The sequence below is a fragment of the Halictus rubicundus genome, unplaced genomic scaffold (genome assembly GCF_050948215.1).
Source record: "Halictus rubicundus isolate RS-2024b unplaced genomic scaffold, iyHalRubi1_principal scaffold0160, whole genome shotgun sequence".
Classification (NCBI taxonomy): domain Eukaryota; kingdom Metazoa; phylum Arthropoda; class Insecta; order Hymenoptera; family Halictidae; genus Halictus; species Halictus rubicundus.
This window is the reverse complement of record NW_027488701.1, coordinates 535,706-553,922: the sequence shown is the minus strand read 5'-3', so window position 1 is coordinate 553,922 and position 18,217 is coordinate 535,706.

The window sequence follows — 18,217 nt, the reverse complement described above, 5'->3', positions numbered from 1 at the left end:
CCTTTCTCGCGAGTCCAGTGCGTATTTTCTCTTTGCGCGTGACCTGACGGCTCCCATTGAGGCAAATGTCTGAAAAAATGACCCCGGCAAAGAGCCTTCGCCTGTACTATCCATTTCTCGAGTAGAAAATATCTGTCTTCCGGAATGTTTATGAAATCAAAATTTCTACAGCTTCGAAGAAATCGTTCGAATATAAAATACCAGAGGTGAACAATGTTATCGAAACTTTTAATATTCAACGATTTCTTGTGTTTTTTATCGTAAAAATTCAATTTCCATTCTTCCTTCGCATTTACAATGGCGAGCTACGCTCTGTTTCTGACACCTGATTTGATTCATCGTCAAGCATGAATTTCCGAACGTAGCAAGCAATATTAAAACTCAATTCTTCCGCAATTAACCATGGGATTTCGCGAGATTGGAAATAAAATAAAAATCACGTCCGCAACAAATAACGCATTTATTTCATTGCGTTTTGTGTATAATCATGGGACAAACAGTTTCTCTGGAAATAAAGCATCGCCCATGGAAAGGGCAATTTTTTCGCGCAACATAGGTCTTTTACACAAAATCTGTGTTGCGGTGGGCACCACCCACGTGCTCTCAGCAAATACCACCCTTTTCTTCAGTTGCAACAGAAGCATCCCGATGGTAACAATATCTCCACCGGCCTTTTTTTTTGTTTGTGTCGGTGGGGAAATGCCTTTACGTACAACCTCCGACGTTGAAGTTTGGTGGGTAGTGTGGGATTCAGCCCCCCCCCCCCCCCGATGAAGGTTGGGGCGAACGGGACTTACTCCCTGGCTCCTACCCACTAAAACCCCACCGCCCAGGGCTACCGTCCGAACCCTCCGCCAAGCCCGATACGCCAGCACCCAGGGTCCTATTGTTCGCATTTACTCCTGGGTGCTGGGAGGCGCATCACATCGGGCCACCTCCAGTCGCAGTGGCCTTATCCTCTTCCACCGGCCTGTGTTGTACGCTTTCAAAGCTCGTGGGAAACTACGTATCGTCCCTTTGACAGAGAAACCAGTTCGAGGGAGGAGAATTTAGAGGGAGAATTGCTTACAGTTTTTGAACTCTTCCAGATTTAATCAGATGATTTAATCACAGATTTAATCTGTGACCAATTGATATGATCATAAAAAACCTGATGACGAAGAGAGAAATAATTAACGCGTTTGCTACTAGCGTTTGTTACTAGCGGTTGTTTTGGCAACAAGCTTCATCGTATGATATTCTTCAAAACGTCCTCTTTTAAAATGTGGTATCACATACGATCGGTAAAATATCGAAGGAAATAGAAATAATTACAGTATAACCTCGCCTGTTGCAACCTCATTTATTGCAAGAACTCCTCGTCCGTTCCACGTTCAGTGTCCCCAGATGAGGAGGGAGAGCACGAATTGACGGGACAAAGTTACCCTCTGTTTGGAGAAGACTTGTAGGAGAGGAAATTCGAGCTGCAACAAGTATTGATCTGGCGACTATGTCCGTTGTCAGGGACGCCATTACGAGTTGCTGGGTCTTGTTGCGCACCCTCGATTTTGCGATAGAAAGATACATAATTAACGCGTTCGCTACCAGCGTTTGTTTCGGCAATATTTCTTTAAGCTGTAACATTTTATCAAACGCAACACATCCTCTTACGAAATGTGAACAATATATGATTACAAAAACGCGAAGAGTTTCTCTCTGAATCGTTCTATGCTTCATATGTAATATTGAATGTCGGAAATCGCGATTGCCATACACGCGCGACAATTTCAACGACCGACTCTGTGAATTCATTTGCGGAAAATCAAATAAGAAAAACGAAATGCAGATAAAACAAGATTGTTTGCAGCGTTCGTAACGCGATCGTTATTGCACAGTTCCGATGAAATAGTATTTTGAAGGCGAGTGAGAATCGAACGAGTGAATTGTTTTATTGTTCAAATAAAATACTCTGACTTTTCGCAAACGACGACTTATTGAAATAACAAAAAAAGTCACTAAAATCGAACGCGTAATTCTCCAAGTATGCAAACGATTTGAAATAAATTGAACCATTTACTGAAATAATATTTTCCTCTGTCTTTAGAGCAGAGCCCGTTACGAGGATGCTACCTGATAATTGCGTTTCCACCCCCTACTCGATGATAGTGTTATACCAGTATTACAGCGTCGTGTAATGTCCACAACTGTAACGTCTAAAGACACACAGTCAATTAATAAGACAATTTTTTAATAATTGGACCAAACGACTTTAATCTTTTCGAGATATTAGAAAAATTAGTGTCACAAAGCAACAGAATTTTTTTCAAAAAACTGCAATTGGTCAAAATCGTAGAGAAAAATTTGAGGTTTACTTTTTATTACTTTTTTTTATTCGGGCCTGTCTTGAATATTTAACAACTGCATTTGGTAAATATTTGTCCTGAAGACGGAATTTTTCATTTCTCGCTAGAACATTTCTACAAAGAAAATATCTGGGTTGTATTTCTTGTTACTTGATCGTTTCAAGGTACTTCGCTGTTTTATTTCGAACAACGCCATGTAGGTTATCTATGGGAACGGATGGCTGCCCCTGGCAAAACGCTTTTCCAGGGTAAAAGACGAAGGGGCACCGCAGCCCGGTGAAGATGCGAGCTGCGCGAAAGAGATTTGGTAGGGGAAGCAAGCGGCTCCTACCGTGCCATTCCATGTTTTCACAGCACATTCTTGTGCAGCGCAATTGTTTTATTCTGCATCATTATTCAAGTACATCAATGTTACTGATACGCATACTGAAAATTTCATCGAAATCGGTTGACGAAGAAAAAAACAGCGTTTTCTACTAAGGATCTCGATAAGAACGATTGAATTTTGTCAGTACTTGTAGATTGTATTTATTCTGTTTTTTTTATTCTATAATTATTACAGAATATTTTTTGTTTAAGAATCATTATTTTATAAATATCGCAATAATTTCCAAAGTAATTTTAAATTCTGATATTTTGTTAGAATGTCACCTAGTAATCACTTTCATATTTCCTATATGTGTAAACTCCACACAATCCAATTTTGCAAAAACTTTAACAGCTTCTATCTCAATAACTATTCGTTTGCGACATATTGTTCCTTTCAATCTTTTTCTCTTCTCGATAAGCAGAAGGTGTCAATGTAAAAAAGAAACTGTAACAACAAGTTTCTTCGTTATAAACAATTTTACGGCAAGTTTCTCTTACAAACGTTCACCGATCGAGAGATGTAGATTCATCCCTAGGACGGATGACCGTTACTATTTGTACACCCTGTACATAATCTGCTTCATACAAAGGTAATAGGGGTATCGTTCGATGCTAGCCGCCATTCTGCTTAGTAACAATAAAGGGAACGAGACAGGGGATTCAGGTAGCTGCATCAGAAAGGGGATTCGCATAGTTACAAGACATTTTTAATTCGGGGGCCGGCAGGCATTTGGCCTTGACTGTCGCGCTATGTTACGCTGTGCCTTTTTTTTCTAGACATTTTACGTCTTCAATAAGTAAGTAATCAATTAAAAATGCATACCACCGTGTTTGTACATGTCTTTGCTACGTCTGTATAGAGCCTTTTTTTCGACACGAACACTAAATCTCTCGAAATTAAGAGAATCTCTCAGCGGCAGCCATCTCGTAACGTCATACTTGCTTCAGAATTCAAATTTTCTGCCGAATATTACATATTACTCCACTACACAGACGTAGATTGGACTTTTAGGAAACACAATTGACCACTTCTAAACTGCTCATTGCAATATTGAAGCGGCAGTTTGTCTAGATTTTGACCCTTGCATACGTATATGGATTTCAAACCATGCCGGCCCCCTTAAGGGTGCGTGGCCGTTTGAGCTCTCCAATGCTATCGGAGAGTGCTATTCCTATCCTGCAAAATAAAACACTGACGAATTTTTCTCTCGAGAGTAAATCGCGACAGTTTTACTCTCAGAGACACGACTTATGTTTTTTTAATGTAATTTTTCAGCATCGTGCGATACCGAAATTCGTTTTACAAGGAAAGTTTTCCTTGTGATTAAAAAAATTTGAATCAGTAATATTTTTTAATTTCAAAATTTACGTCCACAATCAGAGACCTCAAAACGTTATATTTCAAATTTTTGCGGAAATCAAATAATTTTTGCAAATACACGACCGCCATTTTTTTTAATTTTGAGTGCGGATCTGTAACCGGCGATCCCGAAAACCTTAGAATACTAATTTTTTAACAGAACGAACAATTTCTTAACGTACACGTTCGCCATATTGGATCTGCCATTTTGTTTTTTTAAATTTTGCGTTCAATTTCGTAATCGGCGACCATCAAAACATTAAAACACAAATATTCAATTAAATCTGGGTCCATGACGGTCTTCCTGGAAATTGCAATCCGCCTAGGTAAGGGGCCACTTCTGTAAGGTCCTGGTCTGCGCAGGGACATGATCGTATGCAGGAAAAAGAAGGAGATATTGGTGGAAGATTCGCTTCCTTGTTGGTCTAGTGATGGGATATTGATCGGATTTGTTGACGCAGGCGCGACGATTGTAGCATGAGTAAAGTACAATTTTGGCTAAAATGGGGTACTTTAGTCATCCCGTATAATTTCGCAAAATGATTTGATTATGAAAAATGAATGTATAACATGTGTATGCCAATCAAATGGTAATAATAATTTATCAAAAATATGTAACACGCTTGTTTCGTCGTCTCGTCCTGGACACTTCCGGTTTTTCCTGCCAATAATAGTACCCCACTACTGTCGTCACAATATAGATACATTACTGCGCCGGACGCGCATGCGCAAAAACCCCGACGAAAATCCCCCCACTGAAGTAGTCAGGTCATCCGGCTGACGGAGCTTGCGAGTTAGTCTTGCCTAAGCCGTCGAACCGTCGAACCCGATCTACGCGATGAAGGTATGTAACTTTTTAAGTTTTATATAAAAATGTTGTTTAACCCTTTGCACTCGAAGCTATTTTAATTCCAAAATGAAACATTTCTTCCGACCTAGAATATTGCCCTCCTATATATTTTTTTTTCATGTTATATATACGAAAATAGTGCAACTTACTCGTACAATACCGAATGTTTAGTAATTTATTAAATACAAACAAATTTGATAATGTAAAAAATATTTTGAATAATGATACAACAATTTTTAGTGGTGCATTACAGTCATCATTCGAGTGCTAAGGGTTAATAAGACTTTTGGACACCCCCACCCCGAACCGCTCTTTTCGAAATATGACATAGATTATTCTAGTCCTTTTTTACATGCTGCACACGAAATGTTGTCGTTTTTGGCGCAAATGTCATCTTATTTATTTAATATATGTTATTTACCCGGCTACCCGAGTGCCCAGGAGATGCCCCCGCGCCGCACCGATTTTGATAAAATTTAAATATACTGTAAAACTCAATATTCTGAACTTTCTCCTATACATATAACCGCTGTTCAGCATTAATTTATGAAATATTCGCGAAAAACTGGAGTTACTACTACATTGAATTTTGCCTGTATGTGTACGTCCGAGGGGTGCGTATGTGTCAGCATGGTACGATCGCGCGACTATTTCTACAGATATATCACGGTGTTTGTGCCCTTCGGCGGCCGTTGTCACAACGAAGTGCGTCGCGGCGATCGATTTCTTCGGTTGTTTTCCCCTGAAAGTCGCGTCGCGGACGTCGCGTTTTTTTGTTTCGACCTACCTCGCTACTAACGCCATTTCTCGACGTGCCGGGTGTAAGTACGTATTATCGGGTTTGGTTTGGACTACATTTGGATTAGTTTTCGAGGTAGGTTTGAGTTAGTCTTGAGTTAGATTCAAAATTTACTGTGCAAAATTCAATGTTAGTGTATATCACCATATAAAATATATTTCTTTTGCAAAAAATTTATATTAGGATGAAAATTGACATGAATAATATAATAATCATTTTTATGCATAATACAATTTTGTAAAAATTATATATCAATCATTTTTATGTATTCTTAATTTGTTTTTAATATATGTTTTACACCTATTGGAAAAGTAATAAGAATGTAAGGATAGATCGAAATTGTTTATAGCGAATAGCGATTTGTTAAGTTTGCTAATTTGGTTACATTGAATGTTTTTAAAAATAAATTCTTTGTTAAATTTATTAATTATATTGGTAAATTTAATTTTCTGTAAACAATTTCCGATATATATTTATACATTAATAACCAAATTACGAGGAGTGCCCGAAAACAGGCCATTTGTCCGCACTGTGCGGCGGTCTCTTTATTTTCCGAGATATTCGAAAAAAACTGTCTATTTTGATGAAAAATTCTGCCTATTTTGAATGACCGAATTTGTTCTTTAGGGTGGGGGAGGGTTCTTTCGTTAATACCTACAATGCACAACAAACTTTCGTTAATACACCCTATGAAAGTATCGAGTCGATGGGGTCAATGTTCTTCCACTTTGCAATCAAATTATTCATGATCACTATAAGTTGTTTCTATATATGTATTCATTGAGTGATACATGTTATTATTTATTTCCAGTGTTTTCAAATGGGTGAGGTTGGCCAACGGATGCAATGCTGGTTCGCTCTTTACCTCACGCACTGGTTCCTCGGTCACCCCAGGGTCTCATGTTTCCTTTTCAACGGTTAAGAAGTAATTTTGCAGGTATTTCCTCATTATTTCTTTATCAATGTTTTAATTTGAATAGATTTTGTTTTCTTGAATTTGGAATTTATAGGATACGGGTCTTAGGGATTGCTATTCCCTTATAACTTCTGCGAAATATATTCTTTACGTTCCATGAGTTTTAGCGCCTTATATATATATACATTAATATATGAAGGGAGGTATGAAATTATTGAGTCGAAGTGGTCAATGTTTTTTCACTTTGCAATCAAATTCACAGAAGTAATTTTTTCATGATCACTATAAGTTGTTTCTGTACTATATGTATCGATTGCCAAATGATTCCTTCAAATATCTCGATGCTTTAAATTTGACTGTGAGTTCCGACCTGACATGAGTATAGAAATGCCGCGAGTGGAAATACTGGAACATTTCGGCAAGAAAAAAACGTAGATAAAACGAAAATATACGAAATAGACATAATAAAGGATTTATTTTGTACATATTAAGAAGCAATATTTTATTCACTATATTGTCTTTTAATCTATTTCTTTTTTTTTACTAATTATTTCGCCAGTCTTTGAGGATACTCTTTCGGAAGGAACAGATGTTGCCATAACACAAAGATACTCCTTTGCAAGCTTTGATAGTGTTACGTCCCAAGTGGGATGAATTACGATTTTAAGAGGATAGGACGCAGTTTCGAACTTACCTGCATACACCGGCTACGGTTCGGGAAATTGAGGATTATTTAAATATTCTTATTTTCAAAAAACAACAAAATTATTGATTTATTCAAAATGATGTGCTGAATCAGATATTTTAAATATGATTTTACAAATAGAGATTATATGTATAATAGTTAGTGCATAAACTAGATAGCTTACAAATATTTCGCTTTCGCGAAAGTCGCCGCTTTTCTGGATTCCTCGCAAGTTAGGGCGCTGGTATTTCAATTCGCTCGCAAGTCGGAAAGTCGGAGTCGCTTTGCTTGTAGGAGGGTCACTGGGCACCCTTTTTAATTAAAAAGCACTTCACCGCACTTTACGCCAGAAACCCGTGATTTATTTAAAACAGAACTGTTGTTTTATTGCGTGACAAACTTTCAAAACTTTGTAACGGAATGAACTGGACCGAACTCTATGACAGAATGATTGATCTTTGTTATATTGGTTCCCTTTTATAGGATGGACAGTCCTTTGTTTCAATAGGATGTTGATTTAATCTTCTAATTTTTCTATCTGTAATGCGCGTCACTCTTACCATGGGATCAGTGTGCCTTCTTGGAACTTACAAGGAGAGGCCACGTCCTTCGGGTCACCGATTCGGTTGAAACTTTGCACACTTATAGATCTCGTTCTCCTCTTTACGAATATATACCATTATAGGGGCAGATACCCAATACTTTTCGAGATATTGATGATTGAAGTTTCATTATTTCCCATGTAATGTCGTATTTTTTCTATCCTATAACAAGAGTCGATGTGGCGCAACGGTAGCGTGCCAAGTTTTCTGCCGGACGACCAGGGTTCAAATCCTGCCGACTAACGCATTTTTTAAAAATTTCATTATGTTTTATCATTGCATATTTATATTATTAATTTCAAACGATTAAATTTCACGCATAAAATTGCTTTTTGAATTACAAATAACATGTATTTATTTACTAACAACAGGATTATTTACTATTGTTATATATTAAATAATAATTAATAGTAATTAAATAGTAATAGTAATTTATATATTAAATATATATATTAAATTTTAAGAACTCTTTATAAATATCTTGTGTTAACTTTCCGGATTTCGAACAAGTTACTATTACTAGCTTTACTCCCTTATATGTTATTGTCCTTTCGAACGTTGATTGATACTGACATCCTGTCTGATCCGTGTTGATTATATAATTTAAATGGAATTGCGAAATACGAAATACATGTTATTTGTAATTCAAAATGCAATTTTATGCGTGAAATTTAATCGTTTGAAATTAATAATATAAATATGCAATGATAAAACATAATGAAATTTTTAAAAAATGCGTTAGTCGGCAGGATTTGAACCCTGGTCGTCCGGCAGAAAACTTGGCACGCTACCGTTGCGCCACATCGACTCTTGTTATAGGATAGAAAAAATACGACATTACATGGGAAATAATGAAACTTCAATCATCAATATCTCGAAAAGTATTGGGTATCTGCCCCTATAATGGTATATATTCGTAAAGAGGAGAACGAGATCTATAAGTGTGCAAAGTTTCAACCGAATCGGTGACCCGAAGGACGTGGCCTCTCCTTGTAAGTTCCAAGAAGGCACACTGATCCCATGGTAAGAGTGACGCGCATTACAGATAGAAAAATTAGAAGATTAAATCAACATCCTATTGAAACAAAGGACTGTCCATCCTATAAAAGGGAACCAATATAACAAAGATCAATCATTCTGTCATAGAGTTCGGTCCAGTTCATTCCGTTACAAAGTTTTGAAAGTTTGTCACGCAATAAAACAACAGTTCTGTTTTAAATAAATCACGGGTTTCTGGCGTAAAGTGCGGTGAAGTGCTTTTTAATTAAAAAGGGTGCCCAGTGACCCTCCTACAAGCAAAGCGACTCCGACTTTCCGACTTGCGAGCGAATTGAAATACCAGCGCCCTAACTTGCGAGGAATCCAGAAAAGCGGCGACTTTCGCGAAAGCGAAATATTTGTAAGCTATCTAGTTTATGCACTAACTATTATACATATAATCTCTATTTGTAAAATCATATTTAAAATATCTGATTCAGCACATCATTTTGAATAAATCAATAATTTTGTTGTTTTTTGAAAATAAGAATATTTAAATAATCCTCAATTTCCCGAACCGTAGCCGGTGTATGCAGGTAAGTTCGAAACTGCGTCCTATCCTCTTAAAATCGTAATTCATCCCACTTGGGACGTAACACTATCAAAGCTTGCAAAGGAGTATCTTTGTGTTATGGCAACATCTGTTCCTTCCGAAAGAGTATCCTCAAAGACTGGCGAAATAATTAGTAAAAAAAAAGAAATAGATTAAAAGACAATATAGTGAATAAAATATTGCTTCTTAATATGTACAAAATAAATCCTTTATTATGTCTATTTCGTATATTTTCGTTTTATCTACGTTTTTTTCTTGCCGAAATGTTCCAGTATTTCCACTCGCGGCATTTCTATACTCATGTCAGGTCGGAACTCACAGTCAAATTTAAAGCATCGAGATATTTGAAGGAATCATTTGGCAATCGATACATATAGTACAGAAACAACTTATAGTGATCATGAAAAAATTACTTCTGTGAATTTGATTGCAAAGTGGAAGAACATTGACCCCTTCGACTCGATACTTTCACAGGGTGTATTAAAGAAAGCTTGTTGTGCATTGTAGGTATTAACGAAAGAACCCTCCCCCGCCCTAAAGAACAAAGTCGGTCATTCAAAATAGGCAGAATTTTTCATCAAAATAGGCAGTTTTTTGCAAATATCTCGGAAAATGAAGATACCGCAGTACTGTGCGGACTAATGGCCTGTTTTTGGGCACTTCTCGTAATTTGGTTATTAATGTGTATATATATATATATATATATATATATATATATAAGGCGCTAAAACTCAAGGAACGTAAAGAATATATTTCGCAGAAGTTATAAGGGAATAGCAATCCCTAAGACCCGTATCCTATAAATTCCAAATTCAAGAAAACAAAATCTATTCAAATTAAAACATTGATAAAGAAATAATGAGGAAATACCTGCAAAATTACTTCTTAACCGTTGAAAAGGAAACATGAGACCCTGGGGTGACCGAGGAACCAGTGCGTGAGGTAAAGAGCGAACCAGCACTGCATCCGTTGGCGAACCTCACCCATTTGAAAACACTGGAAATAAATAATAACATGTATCACTCAATGAATACATATATAGAAACAACTTATAGTGATCATGAATAAATAACTTCTGTGAATTTGATTGCAAAGTGAAAAAACATTGACCACTTCGACTCAATAATTTCATACCTCCCTTCATATATTAATGTATATATATATAAGGCGCTAAAACTCATGGAACGTAAAGAATATATTTCGCAGAAGTTATAAGGGAATAGCAATCCCTAAGACCCGTATCCTATAAATTCCAAATTCAAGAAAACAAAATCTATTCAAATTAAAACATTGATAAAGAAATAATGAGGAAATACCTGCAAAATTACTTCTTAACCGTTGAAAAGGAAACATGAGACCCTGGGGTGACCGAGGAACCAGTGCGTGAGGTAAAGAGCGAACCAGCATTGCATCCGTTGGCCAACCTCACCCATTTGAAAACACTGGAAATAAATAATAACATGTATCACTCAATGAATACATATATAGAAACAACTTATAGTGATCATGAATAATTTGATTGCAAAGTGGAAGAACATTGACCCCATCGACTCGATACTTTCATAGGGTGTATTAACGAAAGTTTGTTGTGCATTGTAGGTATTAACGAAAGAACCCTCCCCCACCCTAAAGAACAAATTCGGTCATTCAAAATAGGCAGAATTTTTCATCAAAATAGACAGTTTTTTTCGAATATCTCGGAAAATAAAGAGACCGCCGCACAGTGCGGACAAATGGCCTGTTTTCGGGCACTCCTCGTAATTTGGTTATTAATGTATAAATATATATCGGAAATTGTTTACAGAAAATTAAATTTACCAATATAATTAATAAATTTAACAAAGAATTTATTTTTAAAAACATTCAATGTAACCAAATTAGCAAACTTAACAAATCGCTATTCGCTATAAACAATTTCGATCTATCCTTACATTCTTATTACTTTTCCAATAGGTGTAAAACATATATTAAAAACAAATTAAGAATACATAAAAATGATTGATATATAATTTTTACAAAATTGTATTATGCATAAAAATGATTATTATATTATTCATGTCAATTTTCATCCTAATATAAATTTTTTGCAAAAGAAATATATTTTATATGGTGATATACACTAACATTGAATTTTGCACAGTAAATTTTGAATCTAACTCAAGACTAACTCAAACCTACCTCGAAAACTAATCCAAATGTAGTCCAAACCAAACCCGATAATACGTACTTACACCCGGCACGTCGAGAAATGGCGTTAGTAGCGAGGTAGGTCGAAACAAAAAAACGCGACGTCCGCGACGCGACTTTCAGGGGAAAACAACCGAAGAAATCGATCGCCGCGACGCACTTCGTTGTGACAACGGCCGCCGAAGGGCACAAACACCGTGATATATCTGTAGAAATAGTCGCGCGATCGTACCATGCTGACACATACGCACCCCTCGGACGTACACATACAGGCAAAATTCAATGTAGTAGTAACTCCAGTTTTTCGCGAATATTTCATAAATTAATGCTGAACAGCGGTTATATGTATAGGAGAAAGTTCAGAATATTGAGTTTTACAGTATATTTAAATTTTATCAAAATCGGTGCGGCGCGGGGGCATCTCCTGGGCACTCGGGTAGCCGGGTAAATAACATATATTAAATAAATAAGATGACATTTGCGCCAAAAACGACAACATTTCGTGTGCAGCATGTAAAAAAGGACTAGAATAATCTATGTCATATTTCGAAAAGAGCGGTTCGGGGTGGGGGTGTCCAAAAGTCTTATTAACCCTTAGCACTCGAATGATGACTGTAATGCACCACTAAAAATTGTTGTATCATTATTCAAAATATTTTTTACATTATCAAATTTGTTTGTATTTAATAAATTACTAAACATTCGGTATTGTACGAGTAAGTTGCACTATTTTCGTATATATAACATGAAAAAAAAATATATAGGAGGGCAATATTCTAGGTCGGAAGAAATGTTTCATTTTGGAATTAAAATAGCTTCGAGTGCAAAGGGTTAAACAACATTTTTATATAAAACTTAAAAAGTTACATACCTTCATCGCGTAGATCGGGTTCGACGGTTCGACGGCTTAGGCAAGACTAACTCGCAAGCTCCGTCAGCCGGATGACCTGACTACTTCAGTGGGGGGATTTTCGTCGGGGTTTTTGCGCATGCGCGTCCGGCGCAGTAATGTATCTATATTGTGACGACAGTAGTGGGGTACTATTATTGGCAGGAAAAACCGGAAGTGTCCAGGACGAGACGACGAAACAAGCGTGTTACATATTTTTGATAAATTATTATTACCATTTGATTGGCATACACATGTTATACATTCATTTTTCATAATCAAATCATTTTGCGAAATTATACGGGATGACTAAAGTACCCCATTTTAGCCAAAATTGTACTTTACTCATGCTACAATCGTCGCGCCTGCGTCAACAAATCCGATCAATATCCCATCACTAGACCAACAAGGAAGCGAATCTTCCACCAATATCTCCTTCTTTTTCCTGCATACGATCATGTCCCTGCGCAGACCAGGACCTTACAGAAGTGGCCCCTTACCTAGGCGGATTGCAATTTCCAGGAAGACCGTCATGGACCCAGATTTAATTGAATATTTGTGTTTTAATGTTTTGATGGTCGCCGATTACGAAATTGAACGCAAAATTTAAAAAAACAAAATGGCAGATCCAATATGGCGAACGTGTACGTTAAGAAATTGTTCGTTCTGTTAAAAAATTAGTATTCTAAGGTTTTCGGGATCGCCGGTTACAGATCCGCACTCAAAATTAAAAAAAATGGCGGTCGTGTATTTGCAAAAATTATTTGATTTCCGCAAAAATTTGAAATATAACGTTTTGAGGTCTCTGATTGTGGACGTAAATTTTGAAATTAAAAAATATTACTGATTCAAATTTTTTTAATCACAAGGAAAACTTTCCTTGTAAAACGAATTTCGGTATCGCACGATGCTGAAAAATTACATTAAAAAAACATAAGTCGTGTCTCTGAGAGTAAAACTGTCGCGATTTACTCTCGAGAGAAAAATTCGTCAGTGTTTTATTTTGCAGGATAGGAATAGCACTCTCCGATAGCATTGGAGAGCTCAAACGGCCACGCACCCTTAAGGGGGCCGGCATGGTTTGAAATCCATATACGTATGCAAGGGTCAAAATCTAGACAAACTGCCGCTTCAATATTGCAATGAGCAGTTTAGAAGTGGTCAATTGTGTTTCCTAAAAGTCCAATCTACGTCTGTGTAGTGGAGTAATATGTAATATTCGGCAGAAAATTTGAATTCTGAAGCAAGTATGACGTTACGAGATGGCTGCCGCTGAGAGATTCTCTTAATTTCGAGAGATTTAGTGTTCGTGTCGAAAAAAAGGCTCTATACAGACGTAGCAAAGACATGTACAAACACGGTGGTATGCATTTTTAATTGATTACTTACTTATTGAAGACGTAAAATGTCTAGAAAAAAAAGGCACAGCGTAACATAGCGCGACAGTCAAGGCCAAATGCCTGCCGGCCCCCGAATTAAAAATGTCTTGTAACTATGCGAATCCCCTTTCTGATGCAGCTACCTGAATCCCCTGTCTCGTTCCCTTTATTGTTACTAAGCAGAATGGCGGCTAGCATCGAACGATACCCCTATTACCTTTGTATGAAGCAGATTATGTACAGGGTGTACAAATAGTAACGGTCATCCGTCCTAGGGATGAATCTACATCTCTCGATCGGTGAACGTTTGTAAGAGAAACTTGCCGTAAAATTGTTTATAACGAAGAAACTTGTTGTTACAGTTTCTTTTTTACATTGACACCTTCTGCTTATCGAGAAGAGAAAAAGATTGAAAGGAACAATATGTCGCAAACGAATAGTTATTGAGATAGAAGCTGTTAAAGTTTTTGCAAAATTGGATTGTGTGGAGTTTACACATATAGGAAATATGAAAGTGATTACTAGGTGACATTCTAACAAAATATCAGAATTTAAAATTACTTTGGAAATTATTGCGATATTTATAAAATAATGATTCTTAAACAAAAAATATTCTGTAATAATTATAGAATAAAAAAAAACAGAATAAATACAATCTACAAGTACTGACAAAATTCAATCGTTCTTATCGAGATCCTTAGTAGAAAACGCTGTTTTTTTCTTCGTCAACCGATTTCGATGAAACTTTCAGTATGCGTATCAGTAACATTGATGTACTTGAATAATGATGCAGAATAAAACAATTGCGCTGCACAAGAATGTGCTGTGAAAACATGGAATGGCACGGTAGGAGCCGCTTGCTTCCCCTACCAAATCTCTTTCGCGCAGCTCGCATCTTCACCGGGCTGCGGTGCCCCTTCGTCTTTTACCCTGGAAAAGCGTTTTGCCAGGGGCAGCCATCCGTTCCCATAGATAACCTACATGGCGTTGTTCGAAATAAAACAGCGAAGTACCTTGAAACGATCAAGTAACAAGAAATACAACCCAGATATTTTCTTTGTAGAAATGTTCTAGCGAGAAATGAAAAATTCCGTCTTCAGGACAAATATTTACCAAATGCAGTTGTTAAATATTCAAGACAGGCCCGAATAAAAAAAAGTAATAAAAAGTAAACCTCAAATTTTTCTCTACGATTTTGACCAATTGCAGTTTTTTGAAAAAAATTCTGTTGCTTTGTGACACTAATTTTTCTAATATCTCGAAAAGATTAAAGTCGTTTGGTCCAATTATTAAAAAATTGTCTTATTAATTGACTGTGTGTCTTTAGACGTTACAGTTGTGGACATTACACGACGCTGTAATACTGGTATAACACTATCATCGAGTAGGGGGTGGAAACGCAATTATCAGGTAGCATCCTCGTAACGGGCTCTGCTCTAAAGACAGAGGAAAATATTATTTCAGTAAATGGTTCAATTTATTTCAAATCGTTTGCATACTTGGAGAATTACGCGTTCGATTTTAGTGACTTTTTTTGTTATTTCAATAAGTCGTCGTTTGCGAAAAGTCAGAGTATTTTATTTGAACAATAAAACAATTCACTCGTTCGATTCTCACTCGCCTTCAAAATACTATTTCATCGGAACTGTGCAATAACGATCGCGTTACGAACGCTGCAAACAATCTTGTTTTATCTGCATTTCGTTTTTCTTATTTGATTTTCCGCAAATGAATTCACAGAGTCGGTCGTTGAAATTGTCGCGCGTGTATGGCAATCGCGATTTCCGACATTCAATATTACATATGAAGCATAGAACGATTCAGAGAGAAACTCTTCGCGTTTTTGTAATCATATATTGTTCACATTTCGTAAGAGGATGTGTTGCGTTTGATAAAATGTTACAGCTTAAAGAAATATTGCCGAAACAAACGCTGGTAGCGAACGCGTTAATTATGTATCTTTCTATCGCAAAATCGAGGGTGCGCAACAAGACCCAGCAACTCGTAATGGCGTCCCTGACAACGGACATAGTCGCCAGATCAATACTTGTTGCAGCTCGAATTTCCTCTCCTACAAGTCTTCTCCAAACAGAGGGTAACTTTGTCCCGTCAATTCGTGCTCTCCCTCCTCATCTGGGGACACTGAACGTGGAACGGACGAGGAGTTCTTGCAATAAATGAGGTTGCAACAGGCGAGGTTATACTGTAATTATTTCTATTTCCTTCGATATTTTACCGATCGTATGTGATACCACATTTTAAAAGAGGACGTTTTGAAGAATATCATACGATGAAGCTTGTTGCCAAAACAACCGCTAGTAACAAACGCTAGTAGCAAACGCGTTAATTATTTCTCTCTTCGTCATCAGGTTTTTTATGATCATATCAATTGGTCACAGATTAAATCTGTGATTAAATCATCTGATTAAATCTGGAAGAGTTCAAAAACTGTAAGCAATTCTCCCTCTAAATTCTCCTCCCTCGAACTGGTTTCTCTGTCAAAGGGACGATACGTAGTTTCCCACGAGCTTTGAAAGCGTACAACACAGGCCGGTGGAAGAGGATAAGGCCACTGCGACTGGAGGTGGCCCGATGTGATGCGCCTCCCAGCACCCAGGAGTAAATGCGAACAATAGGACCCTGGGTGCTGGCGTATCGGGCTTGGCGGAGGGTTCGGACGGTAGCCCTGGGCGGTGGGGTTTTAGTGGGTAGGAGCCAGGGAGTAAGTCCCGTTCGCCCCAACCTTCATCGGGGGGGGGGGGGGCTGAATCCCACACTACCCACCAAACTTCAACGTCGGAGGTTGTACGTAAAGGCATTTCCCCACCGACACAAACAAAAAAAAAGGCCGGTGGAGATATTGTTACCATCGGGATGCTTCTGTTGCAACTGAAGAAAAGGGTGGTATTTGCTGAGAGCACGTGGGTGGTGCCCACCGCAACACAGATTTTGTGTAAAAGACCTATGTTGCGCGAAAAAATTGCCCTTTCCATGGGCGATGCTTTATTTCCAGAGAAACTGTTTGTCCCATGATTATACACAAAACGCAATGAAATAAATGCGTTATTTGTTGCGGACGTGATTTTTATTTTATTTCCAATCTCGCGAAATCCCATGGTTAATTGCGGAAGAATTGAGTTTTAATATTGCTTGCTACGTTCGGAAATTCATGCTTGACGATGAATCAAATCAGGTGTCAGAAACAGAGCGTAGCTCGCCATTGTAAATGCGAAGGAAGAATGGAAATTGAATTTTTACGATAAAAAACACAAGAAATCGTTGAATATTAAAAGTTTCGATAACATTGTTCACCTCTGGTATTTTATATTCGAACGATTTCTTCGAAGCTGTAGAAATTTTGATTTCATAAACATTCCGGAAGACAGATATTTTCTACTCGAGAAATGGATAGTACAGGCGAAGGCTCTTTGCCGGGGTCATTTTTTCAGACATTTGCCTCAATGGGAGCCGTCAGGTCACGCGCAAAGAGAAAATACGCACTGGACTCGCGAGAAAGGGCGTTTATGGCAACAGTAACGTCAGTACGTCAACTATGTACATATCCGTTGACATTTCGCCGAGTGTTTCGGAATTATATCATATTTGGTTTCATCTTAATCAGAGAATGCCACGAATATGTTGGTAAAAGTTTCATTAAAAAATAACGAAAAATAAAGAAGTTTTGTAATTGGATTAGTAGTGGTCTTCTGATCTCACACCGAGATATAGCCGACATGTGTGATCCACTCCTCGGCGACGACGGTTCTCGAGTTTCGCTGCCCGCTTATCCGTGTTAACATTATATCGGAGACGGATATTTTCTCCGTTTGAATGTTAGTCATTTTGGTGTGCCATAGGTTTTTTATGACTTTTAGGTTTAGGATTAAAAGTGGTCAGTTGTGTTTCCTAAAAGTCCAATCTACGTCTGTCCAGAGCCCAAATTGCGAATTTTTACCTCATCGTGGAGTAATTTGTAATATTCGGCAGAAAACTCGCTTTCTGAAGCAAGTATGACGTCACAAGATGGCTGTCGCAGAGAGATTCTCTTAATTTCGAGAGATTTAGTGTTCGTATCGAAAAAAAAGGCTCTGCACAGACGTAGCAAAAACATGCGCAAACACGGTGGTATGCATTTTTAATTGATTACTTACTTATTTAAGACGTAAAATGTCTAGAAAAAAGGCACCATTCAAACACTGTACGTTGCGATAGAATACGGTCGATAATGCAAATCGATAGTAGAGGTTT